The sequence below is a fragment of the Kryptolebias marmoratus genome, linkage group LG9 (assembly GCF_001649575.2).
Source record: "Kryptolebias marmoratus isolate JLee-2015 linkage group LG9, ASM164957v2, whole genome shotgun sequence".
Lineage (NCBI taxonomy): Eukaryota > Metazoa > Chordata > Actinopteri > Cyprinodontiformes > Rivulidae > Kryptolebias > Kryptolebias marmoratus.
The window spans coordinates 739,271-747,352 of record NC_051438.1 but is presented as its reverse complement, the minus strand read 5'-3'; the positions used below and the strand labels follow the sequence as shown (position 1 = coordinate 747,352).

The window sequence follows — 8,082 nt, the reverse complement described above, 5'->3', positions numbered from 1 at the left end:
AGTGAGCCTTTATTAATGCTTGTACCGCAGCAGAGTTATCTTAAAAGCGACAATGCGCTTCGATTTCCCATGATTCTCCCATGGGCAATAGCGATGGGAACGATCACAAACGAGCTGAAGCCTCGGACTGGGGGAAATGAAGGGGGCCATTCAGTTAGCTGCCCTGAAAAGACCCCCAGAACCTGAGGACGGAGCGGCGTCCGTGTAAAATTGTAGGGAATCAGAGGAGAGAATGACATCATCATAAAGGAGATGCTGTTCCCATCACTGGGCAGATTAGCTCAAAAGCTAGGATGGAACAGCAGGATGAACAGGTCCTGGACTCGCAATGACTGTTGATGGAACGTGCGGCGGGGGCAAACTGACTTTGAATGGGCATCTTTGCAGTGGCTGAATACATGGAGAAAAGCGCAAGTGGGGAATGAACAAACACTTTCATTAAAATTAATACAGATGGGCATGTTAAAATCTCCACCCTCCTTCTGTGGCAATCGAGTGGCTGAATGTTGGAGAAGGCTGAGCAGGTTCATGGACAGAAAGACCGGGTTTTAAAGGGAGAGGATGGCAGAACGTGCTCTGATGACCCACTGAACCACGGAGGTGGCAGGAAACTGCCCGGGTGAGCATGATTAGAATTTTTGTGTCTGGTATAGACCAATCTAAAGCAGGGACGTGCGGTCAGGGGAGGCAGGCGATGAAAAGGCACGGGGGAAGGCAGGGCAGCACTCTGCTGCACTAAAGGGTGGAGTACGTGAGCCAACGTGAGCTTGTTGCTACGGTCCTTTTATGCGAGGTGAGTGAGAGTCGCGAGCACTGCTGCGAGCCATTAATTTTTTGTGTTTTGCACCGTCAGACTGCCAAAAAAATAATTTTAACCTTTTTTTTTTCCCTTAACGAACCTTTAATGTGTACCTTCCATGTGTGAGAGAGTGTGCGTCTCAATCCCCAGTCCGGAGAGGGCTGTGGCAGCTTTGGTAGCAGATGTTTTGTGATGTTAATGAAGAATGGATCTACCGTATTTTAGATCAAAACCAGTGATGAGAGGCAGGTAAGCACTCATTTCGATTCTGCGATCAGGATAGACAAAACGAATCACGTCTCTGAAAACAAACTGCTAGAAACGCCCGATTGAGAGGTCTTTTGAAGGCGTTGGTCAGACAAGTTCGGAATAGCACTAACACTGTCAGTCAATGAGACATGTTGGTCGACTTCGGGGGAAGTTAAAACTATGGACGCCGAATTAATATACTGCCCCTGCGGTATTTTTTGCGCACAGCCTGGGTGAAATGTTTGAGTGCATGAGCGCGAAAAGCTGGATTTATACTTGATATGTTGAACACCGCGCACATCAACAGTGACACAATTGCGCCATCTCTGCCCCTGCGTGAAGGCCCCACGTTCTGTCGCGGAGTGTGATCATGCACCACACAAAATTATTACTATCATTATTATTATAATATTTATTTTATTTTTTTCTTTACTTGGCGTGGACCACCAAAAAGGAGTGCTGCACTTCATTCGAAATGGACAATTTTGTTGGTCTAGCGGAGCTGGTTCGCCTGAATCAGCGTTTATATGATCCCTCTGTGAGAAATGACAAAGATAATCAGATGGCTCAACAATCAAATGACTCAAAACCCATGAAAGGAGATTACTGCTGCAGTCGCTAAAAAGAGAAGAAATATTAGTGCTATGATGGGCGAATCCCTACTAATAATGCAGTACACCTAACCATCCCTATGATGTCATTTATATACTCAATGCCTCGTTTGAAACAATTAATGAAAATTGAAAGCTTTAAGATTAAACATCCTCTCTATATCACTGCCACAAACATGACAGTTCGTCCTCCTGAATGTGTGCAGCCAAATTGATGTGACAGCCGTCAGCTTTTTTTTTTTTGAATATTAAAATTATGACCTGGAGCAGTGAATGAGTCGTGAGCGAGTACGTCTTACCCTATGGATGGCCCGGAGTGGGCATTAGCGAAGGAGAGCTACAGGGGTCCTGAGTGCGGCCTGAGAGCTGACAGGTGCGGAAGTGAGCGGTGGTGATGACGTGGCAGGGCCGGCAGAAGCGCGCTCTTGCAAACCAGCTGAAAGCGTGGAGATGAAGCACTGGAGCGTGTCTGTAGAGGCAACGAACGTAGGGGAGAGAGGATGAATGTCGGCAGAAGACGGAAAGATGATGGATGGTGGCCTGAAGAAGGGGCGGCAGACGAGGAGACGGATTTCCGGCTTGATGCGGCTGATACGGGAGGACTTTGAGCTGACGGCCCAGGTGAGGCGGGAGGCGAAGTTTAAGCGGATGAAGGACGGCCCCTGCAGCGCTCAGCTGGGGAAGCGGAGGATTTACGGTCCGCTTTTCACTGATGGTAGTTGGAGGATGGTTATCTGGCTCGAAGTCTGACATTTGGAACGCGCGCCGACTTTTCTGAAGTTCGGCCGGCGAACGGATGGGGCCATGATGGAGGTCCTTTTAAACGAAGGCTTGCTCGCTGATTGGATACGCTGGAGGCACGGTCGGACGATGATGGGCTGGGATGGAGGCACGGTCTGATGCTGATTGGCTGGAATGGAGGTGCTCGACGCAGCGATTAGATGCAGGTGAGGCTGAAGCAGGTCTTCCAGTCTGAATTTACGCCTAGGCTTCATTAAACCTTTAGCAAAACCAGAACCACGATGAGCAGATAACCGTTCAACAGGCTGGAGGTTAGGCATGCAGGAAAGAAACACAGACAAACACAGAATTATTGGGCCAGGCATGGTTTCTACAGAAAGAAAATGGAATCCAGGTTTATTGGTAGCAATAATTACAAACATGGAGAGCAGGAAAAGGAAAGGCTGAGGAAATGTGGTCAATTTGTCCTCCAGCAGTCTAAGCCTATCGCGGCATAACAAAGGGATAGCTCAGGAAACCCAAAACAACCATAACTAGGTCTTAACTCTAGTCCAACTCTAGACAGAGTGTCACCCTCACTGATAAAATGGAGCTTGGTTCCAGTCTGAGAGCAAAGTGCTCTGTTAAGAAAACATGGAACAATAAGATCTTTAATATGGAATGAAGCTTGGATGTTGAGAACTTTGTATGTTAGAAGTAAGATTTTAAATTATATTCTGAATTTTACGAGGAGCCAATAATTTAGGAAATCTGGTCACTCCTAATTCTCATTAGAACTCTGGCAGCAGCATTTTGGATCAACTACTAGTTTTTTGAACATCCTGATAAAAAAGGAGTTTCAGTCGTCCCATCTAAAAGTGATAAATGCATGAACTAGTTTTTCAGTCAGAAAATACATAACCCCCCCAAGCAAAGTTTCATATAAAAACTATTAATGTATTACATTTTGACATGTTTTTTTTAAGCCCGAATAATTCATTAGTTTTTTTCAGATTAACAGTGATGGCACCTGAGCTATAGTATCTATTTCCTGGTAAATTTTGCAACCAAATGATTTTGGATCTGGCTATGCTACTCAAGAAGTACAGATGAAGCATTTCAGCACTGTTTAACACAATGACCAAATTAGTAGCACAGTTAATCTAATGCATGTTCCCTGTTACTCAAACTAGAAAAGAAGAGGCTGCACTATCTGTCTCTCTTTCGCTTCCCCTCCTGATCTCCCTCGATCTCATATGATGAATGAGGGGATGTGCTGTAAATCTGGGCTGGTGGGATACACACAAGTGCTTGCATGGGCAAACACACACACACGGGCTGTGAATCTGGGCTGGTTGGTTATTTTATAAATGAGCTCTGCTGTGCAGGGAGGGCTGCAGTGATGACAGTGCAGAACCAGGACGCCACTCACAACAGCTTCAACTTCGGAGTCTAATATACACATCAGCACAGAAAGAATACTCTCACAGATATTTGTCTGAGCCATGATGTTCTGGAAACCCCTGGCTTAATCACACAAAGTACTAAACAAAAGCCAGCATATTTTCACTCATTTTACTTTATCATTACATGCCATTATTTAAAAAGTGGTACCTAGACTATCGATAGAACAACAACAAAAATAATTCAACTGAAGCCAATAAAATAAATGTTAAAAAAAACAGCAAAACTTATTTTGGTGGTAAGCGCAGAATATGCATTGAGATGTGTTTATTCGAACTTTTCTTCACTATTTGTTTCATGAATCAGTGCATATTCATGAAACAAATAGTGATAATTTTTCATCACTATTTGATGCCAAAACACCTAAGTAATGATTGTCAAGCACCTGGTCATTGAGCCTTTGGTTCTAGGGTTCAGCTGGGCCAAGCCTGAAAAAAACATTAGAAAGCTAGTTCCAAACAGGTCCTCTGGAGAGAATTGTCAAGTTCAGTTGCAATGTTTTCCTAATACCTCAAGAAGGCTTTTTCTAAAATCCCAGGTGAGATAGGAGGCCTGAAATCTGAATGAGCCAAGTTTAGGGGATCTTTTGCAAGTGCAGCTTCCAAAACTTGTGGTCAGAAAGTGCCTTTTGCTGTAGCAACCAAAGAACTCATTTGTGGGTACTGGTGTTCGTGGAGGCCATCAAGGTAAAGGAGATACAGAAACATTTTTTCAGGAGCTTTTGTTCCCAAGAAAACAAGTTGGGCTAAAGGCAAGTTATTATTTTAATTTAATCTGTGAAATGTTTCAATTTAGTGTTTAATTTTGTAGAATTTAAACATTCAAAAAGTTTAGAAAAAAGTTCTGTGTCAGTTGCTTGAAATACAAAGATTAGGTACATTTATTGAGAAAGATAAGCTGATATATAGAACAAAATATTAAATATACATTAATAATGTAAGAAAATCATTCTAACATCGATACTTATTTTTCTACTTTATGTCCATTTGTTGTGTTCAAAGAAAGTACTTGCTCACCAAGTTCATTGGATGCAGAAAACAGTACAGACAAATTATAGAGCTGAATCGTTCCAGAATCAATGCTAGTAACTGATTCAGCTACTTTCCCTGAATCTTTTTAAGAGGGGCCAAGCATAGGTTTGCTCAGAAAAAAAAGAAAAGATTGAAAAGAAAGGGCTCACTTTAAAAGTAAAAGAATTTGTATATTGTGGAATTAGACAAGACAAAGCTTTCACTTAAACAGCATTTAATCATAAGAAGAGCAACAGTTCTGCATATAATCTAAATGTTGTGGAATAGAAGGCATTGTATTTATTCTCCCAGGCTTTATTTAACATTTGATTAATAAATCTTAATCTGATTTGTGTTTATCACCATTTTATATTTAGCCACCATTTTAAAACCTTAACAAGTAGTTGTTTAGTTTATCTNCACAGATCATTCCACGAACCTGTCGCACTGTATATACATTGGACACCTGTAAATAAATTGCATTTACCTTCAGCTGTTGTCTCTGCGTCTGGTTTTGGTCTCGCTCTTGGACTAGTTACCCTGCGTTCATGTCAACATGGAGACACCCTCAATCTAACCTCTATTTAACTCACAACAGAGCCAAATATTAAAACGATCAAATAAGTTAGTGTCATAAAATAGAGCCCATGGTGCTCAAAGGGATTCTCAAGCTTTAAATGTAAAACATATCTGGGAGCACAAATTACAAGTTAACTAGTTTGTTGTTAATGTACAATAAACAATTAAATGTCAGTGTGTGTTTTGTTTATGAACATTTCTTTATAAATGAAAACCAGTTTGAAAAAAAATTTCAATATGCCTAATAATGACTAATTAAGAGTTAATTGGTTATTTGGATGGAAGGAAACAAGTAGTTAACTTTTGTGCTCTAAAACCGTTTAAAAGTTTTTTGGCTTCTGACTCAAAATATCAATTAAAAGGCTTGTGACCCCATTTATTAAGCATTCAAATTTACTAATAACCCTATTAAACAATGACATAATAACAGCCACCATCCTGTTTTATTAAGGATGACAATACTTATTGAAACAACTTATTACTACTTGCCTGTACTGTTTCTGTCAGACTTTTTGATTTGCTAATGTAACACTATTTAAAGTGTAAAAGGACTAGATGGAAGAAAATCAGAAGACTAGAATTCGTTTACTGGAGCCGTTGTCAGTAATCAATAGAACGACACAAAATAACTGTTTTGTTTTCAATACCATGTATTAGACAAAATTAAAGTAAACAATACAAAACAGCCATACATCAAATCCAAAATAAATACAAAAACAAATATATACACAGTACTGCAGCAATCCTTCATTTGTTTGTGCCCAATTGGTCTTAAATTCCCCGCTGGTCAGTCCAAAGTCTGACCAACACACATTCAGAAATCCATGGTTGGGTTATCCAGATATTTAAGTTGAAAATGTCCCAGCGCAAGTTGTTTTGGATGAAGAGGTGGATAATAGAGTATGTGCCTGAATGATGAGATGGAGGGGGGAAATGATACAGACCAGACCAGTAGGGAGTGATTCTTAAAGTTCTCCTGGCTCCAGCCAGTTTTCAGAAGCTCGCCATCTTATTCCCTACAAAAGGGATCACCTGGCCTGTATTAACATAAACAGGACCAATAAATTTCCAGCCGGCTAGTTAACTTCAATTTCACACAGAACTAAATGCAATATCTAATCTGTCAGACCAAATAAAACATTTATCTCATTATCTTAAAGTTAGATTACAACAATTAATGATCACAATTAACATTTGCTGCCACCCACATACTAAACAACAAACATTGTGCTCTCTACTCACCAATTCCAATAATAGATGAGAGTATGGCAGCTCCAAGGCTCCAAACTCACTGGATTTCTTGGATCTACATGATTTTTATATTATAAGGTTAAACAGTGCATTACAACAGAGATAAACTGATTGTTTGAGAACACTAACCTGTAGCTCCTTTGTCTCCAGCTCTCCCCCTCACATCTGACTAGGGAAAGCTGGAGCAAGCTTAAATAATTGCCTCAGGTGTGTCAATTGGCTGCATGCCCTTTGTGACTGACTGTCACTCTAACCAATGGGGCAGTAAGGCGGGACTAAGGGCAGTTTTTCCACCCTGGATTACACTGGTTGCCAAGAAGTTAAAATACCATAGTGGCCAAGGTTTCAGTCCCAAGTATCTGGTAAATTTACAAGCAAGAAAAACAAGCATATAGTGATTCTGAGTATACATTCTAATGTTTACATGTTGTACGAAGAAATGAAGTAACCATCCTCAAGAATTTCAGCTTACCAGCAATACCAGTAACATACCATCACTAGGGCATGCTCATTTCATTTTCTGTACCTGTACAATTTTTCCAGAAATCCCAGGAGTCAGCAGAAGAAAGGTAAAATGCACCCTGACCAGGCCACCTGTCCATGCCAGTGCCAACACAAAAACACTTAAAATTATCAGCGATGCAGACTGACAACTAAGGTCAATTTAGAATTGTTATTTAAACAAATATGCATGCTTTTAGACTGTGGAGGCAAACTGGAGTACCATGGGAAAAACCAAACAAACCTATGCATGCATGTGGAGAACACAAACTTCACTAGGAAAAGCAACTGCTGAGATTTAAATGTTGTTGTGGTGGTTATAAATGAAATAAGGCTAGTCTTAATGGCCCGCAGAGCCCAGTTGTGTTGTTTAACAGTGTTTTATGTCTGTTTTTATCCTATTTTATTTACTATTTTGCTTATTATCTTAATGTACAGCACTTTGGTCAATTGTGTTGTTTTTAAATGTGCTTTATAAAAAAAATTGATTTGATTTATTTTTGATTTGATCTAGCCACTCCCCTCTGATGAGCATGTAATTGTTAAACATTTTCTGCCATGTTGAAAACACTGTAGAAGGCTCACCAGCATGATGTAGGAATGCGGTGAACTCTGTACTGAAGCGCTCATTCTTGTCACCTACAGTGTCACAGTAGTGCCATCTAGTGACCATAAATAATAATAGCTGTAACAGCAACATAATGGATTCACTGTGTAAACCTCAGAACACAACAACCATTAAACCTCTTTGTTGTGAGTGCTGTCAGTGATAACCTATTGCTCCCCCTTGCAGCAGCCTCTCTCTCTCTCTCTCTATCTATATATTAAAAAAAAATTCCCTTCTCACCCTCCGCGGGTGGTCTCTTTTTCATCCTCTGAGGTCAGGTCCTCTACCAGA

The 8,082-nt window shown here is 40.7% G+C and overlaps 1 long non-coding RNA gene across 1 annotated transcript; it reads right to left on the bottom strand.

The window, feature by feature from the left end:
• Positions 1–5,992: 5,992 nt before the first annotated feature.
• On the bottom strand, positions 5,993–6,933 carry LOC108249768. The gene is made up of 3 exons (XR_001809235.3): positions 6,813–6,933; positions 6,675–6,738; positions 5,993–6,469 (listed from the first exon to the last, which is right to left on the bottom strand). It is a non-coding gene; the product is annotated as an uncharacterized LOC108249768 (long non-coding RNA).
• Between the last annotated feature and the right edge of the window lie 1,149 nt (positions 6,934–8,082).